Here is a 15,371-nt window from a genome sequence, read left to right on the forward strand (position 1 = left end):
TCTCTAAATCATTCATGAAAAACAATTGAAAAACAACTATTTGGTTCACTCCCCTATGGGTTTTTTCTTTCCTTAATGAGATATTTTGTGTTGTGCTGATCACATGGGCTATCAGATTCAGATGGAGTCCAAATGCCATGGAAAAACCTACATTATAAATTTGGTTTTATTGAGCAGGGAGCAGTTTTCTGTTCCAGTGCAAGCTGCAAAACTTAAACATGGCAAAGAAATTATTATTTTAATGATAATAATTTACACTTGCATAGCAGCTTTCTTCCAAGAAAATTCCATGTTAGAATTTTCCATTTATAGTCTCTCCAAGATGGGTAATTTCACCTTGCTAAGTATTTATATTACATTCTCCTTTGCTGCGTGGGAAGGAAAAAATGTTATGGTTTGTACCTTTGCATATTTATTATAACAATATTTTGCATTTATATAGCCTTTTTCCCCTGAGGATCTGAATGTGCTTTAGAAACATTAGTTTAAGCCTCACAATACCCACATATGAGGTGGTATTATTCTACCACATCACATATGGGTAAACTGAGGCACGTAAATGTTAATAGGCTTGTTTTTCAGAAGTGTTGTGGACCTACAACTCCAGTTGAAGAAAATGGGATCTGTAAGTGCTTGGCACCACTGAAAATCAGGCCCTGGGTGTCCAGGCCAAGTTCACGGCCCAGTGGTCTAGTTCAGCAGTCCATTTTAAAGCCCCAAACTGTAAACCCCATTCACTTCAATGGCTTCAAGTTAATCATGTGCTCAAATGCCATGCTGAACTGGGGCACAAGTTTGTGGCAGAGCTGGGGATGAGACCTAAGAGTCCTTATTTTTGGCGTCTGATCCAAAGCCGCTTGACGTCAATGTGAGCTTTTCCACTGAGTTCAATGGGATTTGGAGCTGACTTTAGTACCACCTCCTGCAAGCAACACTGCATAACTTTTCACTCTTGTGTACCTGGCAAATAAAGCCAATTTTACCTTTTTAGATGTGCAATGAATTCCCCACATAGCAACTCTGTTCTCTGTCAGGTATTGTATTTTTGGAGGCGAGGCTAAACATTAATATAGAAAAGCTTATTTATAATTCTAATTTTTCCTATAATTCTCTATGTACTATTTACTTGTTTAAGAAATGAAATTGCATTTCCCCTCCCCACCCCCTGAAAAGCTGTAGGGATCCCTTCATTTAAATAAGTGCAAGTAGCATAAGGCAGATTGATAACACAAAGTCAAAGTCATTTCATAGAAAGTGTTTCATAAATGCTAATTGAGCTAAATGAGGTTAGCAAGCATTTTATAGAGAAAGTATCCAAAATACAGGATGAATAGCAAGAGACATTATTTTAATAACGTATTACTGCAGTGTTCTGCTGCTAGATTTATAGATCAGTTTTAACTACTAGTCTTGATTATGTCAAAAAGATCTCATGATTATTTGGGGGGGGGGAAGTAGTTCTGATGGTAATCTATTTTATTAATATTAACTGGCGGCTGACAGTGACAAATTTTGATCAAGCTTAAACTTTTAATGTATTCCAATTAGCGGATGGCTGTGACATTATGATGTCCACGTCAATCATTGTCCCAAGTGTTTCGCTCCTTTTTAAAAAAAAAACATTTTGGCTCTGCAGAGCATAGAAAATACTGTACAGCTTTCATTAAAGACAAAACTGTAAAGATGATTGATTATTTCAGTCACATTCCATTTTGCTGCATTCTTTGAAATACATTTTTAATATTTATTATTATTTCAGAGGCACTTAGTGAATAGATGCATAAAAATGCATGCCAAAATGTTCCTTTGTGTATGTGCAAGGATTCTTTTATGGCACTCATCCCCATAGTATGTTAATGAGAGCTGGGCAATTTTTTTCATACATATAGTTTTTGACAAAAAATGAACTTTCAGTTGACCTGAAACTATTCCCACTTTTGACATGAATTCACCAGATAGTTTGGGTTGGATTCCCCAAATGGCCAGTGGTGCTGATTCCCTGATAACCTTTATCCCAGTGGTTAAGGCACTAATGTGGGAGGTGGGAGACCTGGCTTTGATTCCTTCCTCTGCCTGATGTGGAGTAGGAACTGGAATGCAGGGGTTGCTTCCTCCCAGAAACTAAATGTTTTGTTTTTGGGTTAGCTTTTTCCCTTTGCTTAACCATTAGGCAATAGAGTCGTTCTCTCTCGGCCAATGACTACGCAAGATTTTATATGAAGTGGAACAGCTGTAATGGGAAATGAAATAAGGTTTTGTTTGACCCAAGACAAAATCTGTCTGGTTTTTAGATTCACCAATATTTTTGTTGGAATTTTCACTTTGTTCAGATCAAATAATTTTTTTTCCCCTCAGTACTGACAGTGAACTGAAAAACTAGTGATTTATGCAGCTCTCACGTTAATATTTCAAATTAAGGAATGGGCTTTTGCAGTGATCCAGTGAGGCAGGGAACTATTATCTCCATTTTACAGGTCAGGTTTGGATGAGCACCTCAAAGGTTTGGATGTTCATCTAAACTTCTTGAGCCTGATGCATTTCACCAGAACTCATGTAAGAACCAACTTTCTCCCTCATTTAGTCTGGTCCTTGTCCCGGGGCTAAAGCAGCTGGAATGAATGGAATTGTGGGGGCTCTACAGTGCAGGGGGAAGAGGGACGAGCACCAGAGAGGCCACGGGGCAACATCATGTTACAGGGCATTTTTTTCCAGAAGGTCTTTCCAGTGGTTACGGGAAATTGAAACAGCAGGGGGAGCTTGCAACACCAGCTGGGGGGGTGGCGGGAAGGGGGCGCGGGGTGGAGCACTGCTTACCTAGACCAGGCACAAGAAGAAGAACCATTTTTCTGATCCCCTTTACTTTAAGCCTCCTGCTTCTCTCCATGGCAGAGATGAGGGCATGATGGGAGCAGGTCTGGAGCAGGGAAGAAGAATGGCTGGTAGGTTTACTACAAAGGGAACCTACTGGTTTATCCATCCTGTGCTGGAAATGTGTAAAGGTCTCCTTTGTAGCTGCTGTGTTTGGGGTGTGATAGGATTCCAAGGAGGGGAGTGAATTCCAGGAGTTCAGAGGGGGAAGGACGTTTACTCTATCCTTGCTTCAGGAATGAGGTGGTGATAGCAGAAGGGATAAGCAGCATGGAGTAAACATCCTTCCCCCTCTGAACTCCTGGAATCCACTCCCCTCCTTGGAATCCTATCACACCCCAAACACAGCAGCTACAAAGGAGACCTTTACACATCTCCAGCACAGAATGGATAAACCAGTAGGTTCCCTTTGTAGTAAACCTACCAGCCATTCTTCTTCCCTGCTCCAGACCTGCTCCCATTATGCCCTCATCTCTGCCATGGAGATAAGCATATCTGTTGGGTTCCAGCGAATCGCCTCAGTGATTTCATCCCAGGGACGAAGGGTCAACAGGGGCTTGTAACAGAGCCACGGACATAATCTTAACTACAGCTTTATGGTTCCCACAACAGTTCTGTAATGAAGCTTGCTTCCTCAATCCGTCTCTTTCTTTACACCAGTGCCCTTATTAATGAACTGTGAAAGCTGACATTTCCAATAAGGAACAATTAAATCTGAAACCAAATTTTAATGAACTCATTCATTTACAAAATAATAGCTAACTAGCATGAGGATGGCGAAAATGATTGCAAACCATGGGTAAAAAGAGTAAATTAAGTCTGACTCTATTAATGTTCTTCAAATACTTTCATTGCTTCAAAAATTAAAACAGGAAACATCTTATTAACTATTGTACATATAGAGTAGTAAGGTATATATTCTAAATAGCAAATATTGAGGGCCAGAAACTCTTCAGAGGTCCCAGAATGGGCAAGATATTAATCAAGTATCTAATTTTAAAATTGGAAGTAGTCCCTTTAATTGCAATGGGACTATTCTTGTGCTTGCATTTAGACAAGTGCTTTACGTCCTTTTCTAAATCAAAGGTCTGAGTTATGACCCCTTTTATAGTTCTCCTTTGGTATAAAGAGGCCACAAAGTCAGTGGATCTGCTACTGTGTGAATAGGAGGAATACCTGGATGGCACAGAGTAAACATAGGCCCAGATTCACAAAGGTCATTAGGCTCCTAATGTCCACTGAGTTTAATTTCAGTTGACCTCACACTGCATTTTATGGTGAAGAAACCATTTGCTATCTTCCACACACCCCCCGCCCCCCAGTTCTAGTTATAAGTACACTACCTGAGGGGTGATAAACTGTTATAAGCAACCTACTGGACTCTAACAATTGATTAATCATATATTAACCCATTATATACTATGTGTAAAGGTACCCTCAATATAAAGTGTTGTTCTCATTAGAAACTGAAATAACATGGCTGTTCTGTGACAATAATGGCTATAAAGTCCTATTTTAAATTATCTTGAGATAATTCTGTGGGAGGGAAAAAAGAGGATACTTAATCAAAAGTGGCCCCATTGTGAAGCCCTTAATCACAGTAGTCAGGACATACTCATATGAGTAGCCCCATTGTGCAGTCTAATGAGAGTAATGGCTTCCCCATCTGTTCTGTAGCTGTTACCTGGACATGGAGGGGAAGGAAGGCTTAGTGGATAGGTCTGGGATTTAGGAGACCAGGGTTCAGTTCTCTGCTATGCCAGTTCTCTGCTATAAGACCCTGGGCAACTCAATTCCCCTTTGGTAATAAGCGGATAATAGCATTTCCCTACCTCAGACAGTGTTGGGAGGATAAATACATTTAAAGATATAAAGAGACTCAAATACAGTGGTAATGGGGACCATATAAATAACATAGATGTAGGATTTTGTGCCACAGGATCATGATCCCTTGATACAGTTAAATAGCTTGTATACTTATATCCTGCATTGACAGGTCTGTTGTGTTGCCATATGTCCCTCCTTGCCTTGCTCTGGAGGTTTCTGCCTAGCAATTGTGAGAGCAATTATTCCTGCCGATTGGGTTCCATGGTACCATCAGCTTCTGTGGGCAAACAGTGACAGAACCCAGTACCTCAGATCTGCGAGTTCATGTAAGCACTGGCTATGCATGTTGTTCTCTGCTTCTTTCTTCAAACAATTCAGATTTTTCAGGGGCTTTCCTTGGAATTTAGCCTCCATGGTGTTGAAAGTGAGGATAGTCCAGAGTTGTGGGAGGTGGATAGGAATTCTTGTGGGATAATTCCTCTGCTAAATGCTGCAGCGAATAGAACATCCTATGGTCATTGGATATTTTCAGGTAATGTCTGCAATGTCTCTCCATAGGGGTGGAATTCATCCCATGCCAAGTACCATGCATAGTTTATGTACCTTGGAAGTCCCTTTTAAGCCTCACTTCCTGTTTTTAATTGGGATTTTAGTGGTTGCACAGACTTGTACTTTTCTTCTACGCAGGTGTAAATTTCACCCCATGGCCAAATATCCAAAAGAGCTCAGTTTCCACTTAAGCAGTAGATTTGCAAAAGTGTTTAGGACCCAGCAGATCCCATTGTGACCCTATGCCAGATTTTCAAAAGAGCTCAGCATCTAAAATGCATCCAACATGCTGAGCTCTTTAAATCTACAATGAAAATAAATGTGCAATCAAGCACTCCTGGAATGTCATGAAATATAATGCATGTTGCTTGCTGTTCAGGGAATTCTTGTTGATTTGCTATGGCTGATGTCAGCTTTAGGTTTGCCATGGCACTTCATAAAGTTCTCTTTTATTTAAAAATGGTTTTGTTTTTTTTAAATTTATCTGAGTCTCAACAGGCCAAAGTTAATTTTACAATCAATTGTTCTTCAGAATTGCGGAATTCACAGCATCACCATAAGGATTTGAGTTGTGTCTGAATTAATCTAGAAGCTACCTACTCATATGTATTCACACAACCCCCATGTGTCTTTCCCCCGTGCTCCCGCCCTCCAAGGACTAAGGAATATTTGAAAAAGGGAATTAGAAAGAGATTTGGACCCAGGTCGAAAGAAGCCTTGATTTCCTCATTTACACTTAAGGCCTTTTCTTTTTGTAGAACAAATAACCTGAGTAAACATGCCAAGAGAGATTAAAACCTCATTCAAAAGTGTAAACAGAATTAAAATAAAAAAAATCCCCCTACACTTGCCTGAATTGAATAATAAATAATAATAATAATAAATTCACTAAACAACATTAGTGGTAGTTAAAAGTCTTGTTAAAGTGGATGTTGCATTCAGAGGGGAAGCGGAGCTGCTGTTCTCGAAGTCTCAGGATGGAGATTTCTTTTCAATAACTCGATAATGTTTTAATGAATAAATTAATAACATTATCTGGGAAATGAAGTCCATACATAAAGTTGACTCCTTGCGAGTTTCCAAATATAATCGGAAAAGTTCAGCTCTGGGATGGTCAGCAGTGACACATGTGCTCAGTAGAATTTTTCCTTGCCCACCTCCAAGTAGATTCAAGTGCTGAAGATATCCTCATGGCACTGCATGCATAATAGGTTTATTTCACCAAATAATGCAAATGACGGTTTAAAGTCATTAACAGCTGGGGATTAGGGGTGCTCATTTTATTGATGTTAGTGGGATTGTTACATCGATTTGTTTAAAGACAAAGAACCAAAACAAGCCTCTGGTTTTTAAGCACTGACATCATGAATAAAACCTTTTTTTTTTTTTTTTTTTTTTTAAAGACAGACATAAAGAAGGGGAATATGACTTATATTACAGGACCCAGCTGAGAGCAGGTCCCATTCTGCTATGCGCTGAGCAAACCCATGGAGACGATCCCTGCCCCCCAAAAAGCTTGCCATGTAAATACAGTTGTGACTGGACATTTTCTTCCCTGGGCTCACTGGCTGTTTGCTCCAACCCTTCTCGTCTCTCACAGCCCCTTCACCTCACCTTCATTCAGAGCCGGCTCCAGGCACCAGCTGAGCAAGCTGGTGCTTGGGGCGGCAGATTGTTGGAGGCGGCATTCTGCCCAATCCTAGGGCAGCACGGCCGCTTTTTTGTTGTTGTTGTTGTTCCGCTCCAGCTGCCCTGTAGGGGGCGGCAGCACAGAGAACCAGAGCGCCCTGCAGGGCAGTCCTCTTCCTTCCCTCCCCGCCGACCGGAGCGGAGCCCTCCCGGCATTAGGCGGCGCAGAGGGAGGGGCTGCGTGGCAGCGCCCCTGCTGTAGCCCTGGCTGCCCCCTTCTCTTTCTCTCCCGCCCTGCCTTCATTTCACTCCTGCCCCCATTACGCTCTTCTCCCCTGCCATATCCTCCTCACCCCTCCTTTTTAATGTCCCCTTCCTTTTCTCGTCTTTCAGTTTAGCTTATTTCCCGGAACTAAACCCTCTTAAAAATAATTTTTAAAAATATGGAACTAGTACAGTATGCCATTTGCTGCCTGATCTGTATCTTTCGCCCTGTATCCTGTGCTTGCAATGAGACACACTTGTTTGATCTAATAGGACTTTCCAAGCCAAATTCAAGGAGGACAGTGTGGTATGCAATGGTATCAATTACTTCTTAGTACAGCAAGGACTTTTCTAGATGAAGGAGATCTGCAGCAGGGTCACTACATCGATACAGCTGCAAAGAAACAAAGCAAAGCAAAACACCTAATATAGATAGGGCCTAAGTCAGTGCAAGATAAAGCATCCCTACTTCACACTTTAAATTTCTGTTCTTGGTTGCTTTCCCTGCTGCAACACTTCCAAGTCCTTGGCACATAGTAGTGGTAGTCAGACTTAGGCCTGGACTACACTACAAAGTTAGGTCAACGTAAGGCAACGGTTGCACTAAAATATAGCTCCAACTGATGTCACTCACTCACTGCTCCGAATTAATAACTCCACCTCTGCAAGAGGCGTAGCACTTAGGTCGACGTAGTTAGGTCAATGCAGTGTCAGTGTAGACACTGAGTTGCTTCCGTCAACCGTTACTGTCTTTCAGAGGCCATCCCACAATGCCCCACGCTGACAGTTAAATCGGTGCAAGCGCTCCACATGAGGACAGGTACCACCAACACAAGGAACGTAGTTCAGACATGCAAAAGTGATTTAATTACTGCAGTGGCTGTATGTGGGCATAACTTAGGTCGACTTAATTTTGTAGTATAGACTTGCCCTTAGGATTGTAATGGATTCAACCTCTAAGGTTGAAATTTCTTTAGTGGTTTTAGGTCCAGATTCAGCAAGGTGATTTGAATAACTTTCAGCATGTGAGTAATTGCATTGAAGTTAATGGGACACCTTGTGTGCTTCTTGTCAGAGAGACGCTTAAATATATAGTGTTGCCCCTTTTCAACCGTAGCAGCTACTTCAAGTTTGGGGCCCTGTGGGTGTTTTCATTGGGAGCAGAAATTGGGGATAGGTATTTTTGATGCAGTTTTGTTTGATTACAAAGAATATACAAAGTCCCGTTTGTCTGAACACAGAGGGAATCAAAAAGCAGGAAAGAGCTTATTTTGCTCACAGCAACAAGAGCAGTTTTTTCAGCCTGCACCCAAGACCCAATATACTTCTCCCCAGGTTCAGGGTCACCTACACACTTGCAGCTGCTCCATAATTCTGTCTCTTACTCAGTCTGTTCTCAGTTTCTGTGGCTTCTCTCCCCACCCAACTTGGTTACAATGCCCGGTTGAACCCGCCTCCCACATGGGCAGATTCTATTAGGCTTTGTGTTAGGTGTGGCCCATTAACTGTCTCTCCTTCAGCTGATTTAAAGCAGACTTGAAGAAGAGCTCTGTGAAGCTTGAAACATTGTCCCTTCCACCAATGGAATTTGGTCTCATAAAAGATATCACCTCACCTACCTTAGAATCGTAGGACTGGAAGGGAGCTCGAGAGCTCATCTATTTCAGACCCCTGCACTCGTGTCAGGAATAAGTATAATTTAGAATATCCTTGACAGATGTTAGTCCAACCTGGTCTTAAAAATCTCCAATGATGGAGATTGCTCAGTCTCCCTAGGCCATTTATTACAGTGCTTAACCACCCTGAGACTAAGTTTTTCCTAATGTCCAACCTAAACTGCCCTTCCTGCAATTTAAGCCCATTGCTTCTCATCCTATCCTCAGAGGTTAAGGAGAACAATTTTTCTCCCTCCTCAATGTAACAATCTTTTATGTACTTGAAAATTGTTAGCATGTGTCATAAACATTCAACTAAGGGTAGCATAAAATCCCTCTTTTACCTGTAAGGGGTTAAGAAGCTCAAATAACCTGGTTAGCACCTGACCAAAAGGACCAATAAGGGAAGAAGATCCTTTCAAATCTGTGGGAGGAGGTTTTTGTTGGGCTCTCTTTGTGTTCTCTCTCGGACAGAGAGGGATCAGGGCAGGAAAAAAACATCTCCTAAAACCCTACCTGAAACAAACATCTAAGATTACAAAAATTGTAAGTAATAGCAAGGAAATACGTTAATTATCTTTTGTTTTAGCTTGTGAATTTTCCCTGTGCTAAGAGGTAATTTTATTCCTATTTTGTAACTGGGAAGCAGAATCAGCGGGGAATCCTCTGGGGTTTAATTCTTTTTATTTACCCTGTAAAGTTATTTTCTATCCTGATTTTGCAGGTGTGATTCTTTTACTTTTTTTTAAAAAACATTCTTCTTTTAAGAACCTGATTAATTTTCAGTGGCCTAAAAACCAGGGATTTGGTCAGTGCTCACTTTGTTAACCTAATGGTTGGTATATTAATCTCAAGCCCCCCCAGGAAAAGGAGTGAAGATGTTTGGGGGATATTTTTGGGGGGATAGGGCTCCAAGTGGCCCCTCCCTGAATGTTTGTTTAAATCACGTGGTAGTGGCAGCAATACCATCTAAGTACAAGGAAAGGAATTTGTGCCTTGGGGAAGTTTTAACCTAAGCTTGTGGAATATAAGTTTGGGGGTCTTTCATGAGAGACGCCACATCTGTACACCAGAGTTCAGAGTGGAGAGGGAACCTGAAAGCATGTCCCCTCTGTCTTCTGTTCTCTTCAGACTACACAAACCCAATTTTTCAATCTTCCCTCATAGGTCATGTTTTCTAGACCTTTAATCATTTTTGTTGCTCTTCTCTGGACTTTCTCCAATTTGTCCACATCTTTCCTGAAATGTGGTACCTATAAATGGACAAAATACTCTCTGGGAATGGTTTTTCAACTAGTTATGCACCTGCCTTATAGTATCTCCATCTAGATTGTATTTCCCAGTTTCTTTATGAAAAGGTCATGTCACAGACAGTATCAAAAGTCTACTAAAGGCATGATATACCACATCTACCACTTCCTCCCATCCACAAGGCTTCTTACCCCGTCAAAGAAAGATATTAGGTTGGTTTGTTACAATTTGTTCTTGACAAATCCATGATGACTGTTATTTATCTTCTTATCTTCTAGATGTTTGCAAATTGATTGCTTAATTATTTGCTCCATTATCTTTCTGGGTACTGAAGTTAAGCTAACTGTTCTGTAATTCCCCAGGTTGTCCTTATTTCCCTTTTTATAGATTAGCACTATATTTCCCCTTTTTCAGTCCTCTGGAATCTCGCCTGTCTTCCATGACTTTTCACAGATAATCACTAATGGCTCCGATATCTCCTCAGTCAGCTCCTTGAATATTCTTTGATGTATTTCATCAGGCCCTGGTGACTTGAAGACATCTAACTTGTCTAAGTAATTTTTAACTTGTTCTTTCCCTATTTTAGTCTCTGATCCTACCTCATTTTCACTGGCATTCACTATGTTAGATGTCCAATCATTACTACTCTTTCTAGTGAAAACTGAAACAAAAAAGTAATTTAGCACTTCTGCCATTTCCACATTTTCTGTTATTTTTTTGCCCCTCATTGAGTAACAGATCTATCCTTGGTCTTCTCTTGCTTCTAATGTATTTGTAGAATGTTTTCTTGTTACCCTTTATGTCTCTAGCTAGTTCAATCTGATTTTGTGCCTTGGTCTTTCTAATTTCATCCCTAGATACTTGTGTTATTTGTTTATATTTATCCTTTTCATTTGACTAGTTTCCACTTTTTGTAGTACTCTCTTTTGAGTTTCAGAATATTGAAGATCTCCTGGTTAAGACAGGGTGGTCTCTTGCCATACTTTATTTTCCCAACTAATGTCTGAGTAGTTAAAGTCCCTCATCACCACCAAGTCCTGTGCTTTGGATGATTTTGTTAGTTGTTTAAAAAAAGCCTCATCCACCATCTTCCTGGCTAGGTGATCCATAGTAGATCACTACCATCACATCACCCTTGTTTTTAACCCTTTTATCCTTACCCAGAGACTTTCAGCAAGTCTGTCTCCTATTTCCATCTCAACCTCAGTCCAAGTGTATACATTTGTAATATATAAGGCAACACCTCCTCCCCTTTTTCCCTGCCAGTCCTTCCTGAGCAAGCTGTACCCTTCTATACTAATATTCCAGTCAGGCGTATTATCCCACCAAGTCTCTGTGATGCCAACTCTGTCATAGTGGTGTTTATTAACTAGCATTTCAAGTTCTTCTTGCTTATTCCCCATACTTCTCGCATTAGTATACAGACATCTGAGATACTGATTTGATTTCCACCCTATGCTCTCTCTTGTCTCTCCCTTATCCTTTCTATAAGGCCCATGGTTTCCTAAGATTCCGACCCTTCTCCCAGGTCTCCATGCATTTAACTTACCTGTGGGCTTTGGTCACCTATACCTGTTGAACCTAGTTTAAAGCCCTCCTCACGAGGTTAGCCAGTCTGAATCCAAATATGCTCTTCCCCTTCCTTGTTAGGTGGACCCGATCTCTGCTTAGCAGTCCTTCTTCCTGGAACAGCATCCCATGGTCAAGGAAGGTGAAGCCCTCCTGGTGACACCATCTTTTCAATCAGGCATTTATCTCTAGGATGTATCTGTTTCTGCCGGGGCCCCTATCATTGACCAGAAGGATCGAAGAGAATACCACCTGCACCCCCAAATCCTTCACCCTTATTCCCAGAGCCCTGTAATCACTTCTGATCTGCTCAGGGTCATATCTTGCAGTATCATTAATGCCCACATGGATGAGTAGCATGGGGTAGTAATCAGAGGGCCGGATGATCCTCGACAATCCCTCCATACTATCTCGGATACGGGTCCCTGGCAAGCAGCATACCTCCTGGGATTCCATGTCAGACTGACAAATGAGTGTCTCAAAAGAGAGTCACCAACCACCAATACCCTGCGTTTCCTTGTCTTTCTTAAGTAGGGCATTTATTCACACCAGTTCAAAGAGCTTTTAACTCAACCCATAACAAGGTTTCACCCACCTCATAACAATGCCTTGCTGAACTGGAGCTTTAATCAATAGTTCTGAAAGCACTTCACACAGGCAGGTAAATGCTATTATTTTATAGAGGAACTATTGAGGCACAGGGTGGCTAAGGGATTTGCCCCAAGTCACACAGATAATCAGTGCTAGTCCTGGAAATCAAACCCAATCTAATGATTCTTCGTCCAGTGCCTTATTCTCTTGATCACACTTCCCAGCTCCCTTAAATTATGCCAGCCTGCACTCATGCTGATGCACATCTCCATTTCCAACTGCCATCTCCTATATGACATGACATACAGTTCTCCATAAGAATAATCATATTTCCAGTCCAGAGCATTCAAGCTTGCATTTTACTCCTTCAAATGAACCCAGTGTGGAAGGACATTCAGAATATTTCTCTTTCCAGACATAGAGAAGTGCACTTGCCTAATCATATTACCAAAACATAGTTAAATTCCCCACCTGAGGGTGTCTATTTATAAATAAAAGACATTTTCTAGCCTCCAGTGGTGTAAATTAATGTAAATGCTATTGTTATGCTTATGCCTTATAGTGATGACTACAGTATATTCAGAATGTTCTCTCTGTGCGTGTGAGAGAGATGGTTCTAATCATGCCAATGACAGAATTAGATTCCTAGCCTTGCAGAATCTGCCTTTGAAAAGTGTCCTCTAGAGATTCTTGAGAGCACTGTTGCTTCCTGCCACTGTCCTTAACACATGGTTCAGGAGTTTTGTATGGATCTAAAGCTGCCAAATCAGAGTTGATTTGCAAGTATTTTGAGGGGGTCTGATCTCACCACGGGAATTGGGAGCTGCCAGTATCTAACTTGCAGGACAAGTCCAAATGATTTTGTCATGTCCATTAAAAATGAAATAAAAATAATAGCCCCATGATAAAACTGTTAGAGCAAAGGTCCAAAGTCCAGTCTGTATGTCAGGTGACTTAGAAGGGAGGTGCAAAAGCAGCTGAAGGCTCAACTTCACATTCCTTTTTCCCCAAATGCCTGGTTGCCAGACTTGTCTGTGACAGTTGGGCTAATGTAGGCAGCTGCCAGTGGCCCCTGGCGACTGTTACTGCTGCCAGGGATTGTTGGGTTACAGGATTATGTTAACTCAAAGGCTTTCTCTCCTTTTCTATGATAGAAGCCAAAGTAACTCAACAGTGAGTGTGTCTTAAAAGTCCAACGCTGTTCTGGTCTGCAGAGGACGTGTGCTGTTACAACTCCCAAGTCTGGCTTTCTAATGCAAGCTGTAGCAGCTCATGCTTTTAGCTCTGTAGGTTCCCTGGTCCGTCGGCCAAGACATCTGCCATTACACCCGAATTTTGGAGTGGAGGTTTATAGGTGCGCTAGCTCTCTTGGGATTTTGTGCATGTGTGTGCCTGCATCCTCGTAGTGATTGGCCTTCAAAAGACTACTGCAGTGGAGTTTCTCTAGATTGAGTGGATCTGAGAGAAAAATGTGGCCCGGTATTATAAGCAGCTGGGCGATATAGCCGCTATTCGAGCTTCTTCCTCTGACTAAACGGTGACTGTTCTGTGTATGAAGTGGTATCTGTGGACACCTTAGGAACAAGTTGCTTTACTTGCCTATCTCTAAAATAAAACATTCTTTTATCAGCATTTTGTATTGTAGAATAGAGCAGCAAAAGGGGCGGGGAAGAAGGGTCTCCCAACGTGACCTGGTCCTTTAAGAGGTTTATTGCAGTTGTAGCTTGCCTTCCCAGGTGAAAAGAATGTATAGTGCGGGGGTGGGTCCCATGATGGGACCATGTGACTCAGAACCTGGCCTTCTGGGAGGTAAAAAGGCACAGAGAAAGTTTATTTGTAGTTCTTAAACAAGGTAGTGTAGTTTACAAGAGCTAGTGAGAAAGGGTGGAGTTCAGGGAGTGAGACTACTAGAAAGAGGGCAGGTGATATTCTCCAGAACTACTGGATGAAAGATCTGGGAGAGGAGGGCCTTGCAGGAAACAGGAGCATGCTAGGTGAGAAATCCTATCTGGGAGTACCGCAAAGGACTGTAATCCTGGAAGGAGAGTTAGCAGAAAGGGGAAGCTGGGCTGGAAAGACTTTTGAGTCAAGAGAGATATGGATGATGAAAATACTAAGCAAGCCAGGGAAAGAGGCCTGGCAGGCTTTGAGTGTTAGTTTCTGCTAATAAACCACATGCAGAAGGGCGGCAGTATGGTGAAAACACCAGTTGGTGGTGGTTGGCTTGATGTGAGATAGAAGGTGAACTGAGGCAGCAGATAAGCCCTGGTGCTGGAGTCCAGTTCATTGCTGCTGTAACTCTACTGAAGGCAAAGGAGCTAAACCAGGGAGGAGTTATGCCACATATTATGGAAGCAGAGTCAACCTGCATGTAATCTGTAGTCTTTGAAAAGCCAGTGGAGATTGAAATGGTGAGACACATCAAGATAATGGCTTCCATACTCCAAAGCCCTCAAATGCAGATCAATAACTTAATAAAACTGATCTGTTGCATTGCCATCTATTGCTTATCCAGAAATTCTTTTGGATTTGACCTAAATATAGGTCAAACAACTGATGGTAATTCACAACATTCTTCTGATGTTGTCAGCTTGGACACTTTGGAATTGTGTTAGCAATGGCCTTGGTAGGATCTCTCTTTAAAACAACCTTTACTTCCTTGTTGGTGGGGATGCTCTGGATTTGTGATACCTAACAACCACAGCCACCACTTATTAGGTTGTGTTAGGCAACATGTCCGATCCTCAGAAATGCAGAGTAGTTGTTTTGTGTTTAGCAGCTTAAGTAACACTGCTGGAGTCAGTAAGCCAACTTGTCCTCTCTAGTAAGAACTGTTCTTCTCTCTTCCCCCCCCCCCCCCCCACCCCGCCCCCGGTTCTGATTAAAAATCAAACTTTTCCTGTGGAGGTGAGGGAGTGGCGAGGTGGGGGAATCCAACTAGCTCCAATACTACAGCAAGCAGTAAAACAGGCTAACGTCTGGATCCTAAAAATGAGTTCCATGCCGATGCTGAGGCAGTTTTGCAAATTCTGATGATTTTATCACAAGTCTTATGATAGTTTTTCTTTCTTGTTCTTCATGTCTGAGCTCCTGTTGTCATGTGAATGAGAAACCAAGTTTTCAAGTTTAAATAACATGTTTCTAGCCTTCATAGTTGACAGGAGCAGC

The 15,371-nt window shown here is 41.7% G+C and overlaps 1 protein-coding gene across 6 annotated transcripts in view; it reads left to right on the plus strand.

Moving 5' to 3' along the window:
• LRRTM4 (leucine rich repeat transmembrane neuronal 4) overlaps nt 1–15,371 on the plus strand; it is a 755,436-nt gene that overhangs the window by 99,967 nt on the left and 640,098 nt on the right. The window lies entirely within an intron of this gene.

This window comes from Chrysemys picta, chromosome 2 (assembly GCF_011386835.1).
Source record: "Chrysemys picta bellii isolate R12L10 chromosome 2, ASM1138683v2, whole genome shotgun sequence".
NCBI lineage: Eukaryota > Metazoa > Chordata > Testudines > Emydidae > Chrysemys > Chrysemys picta.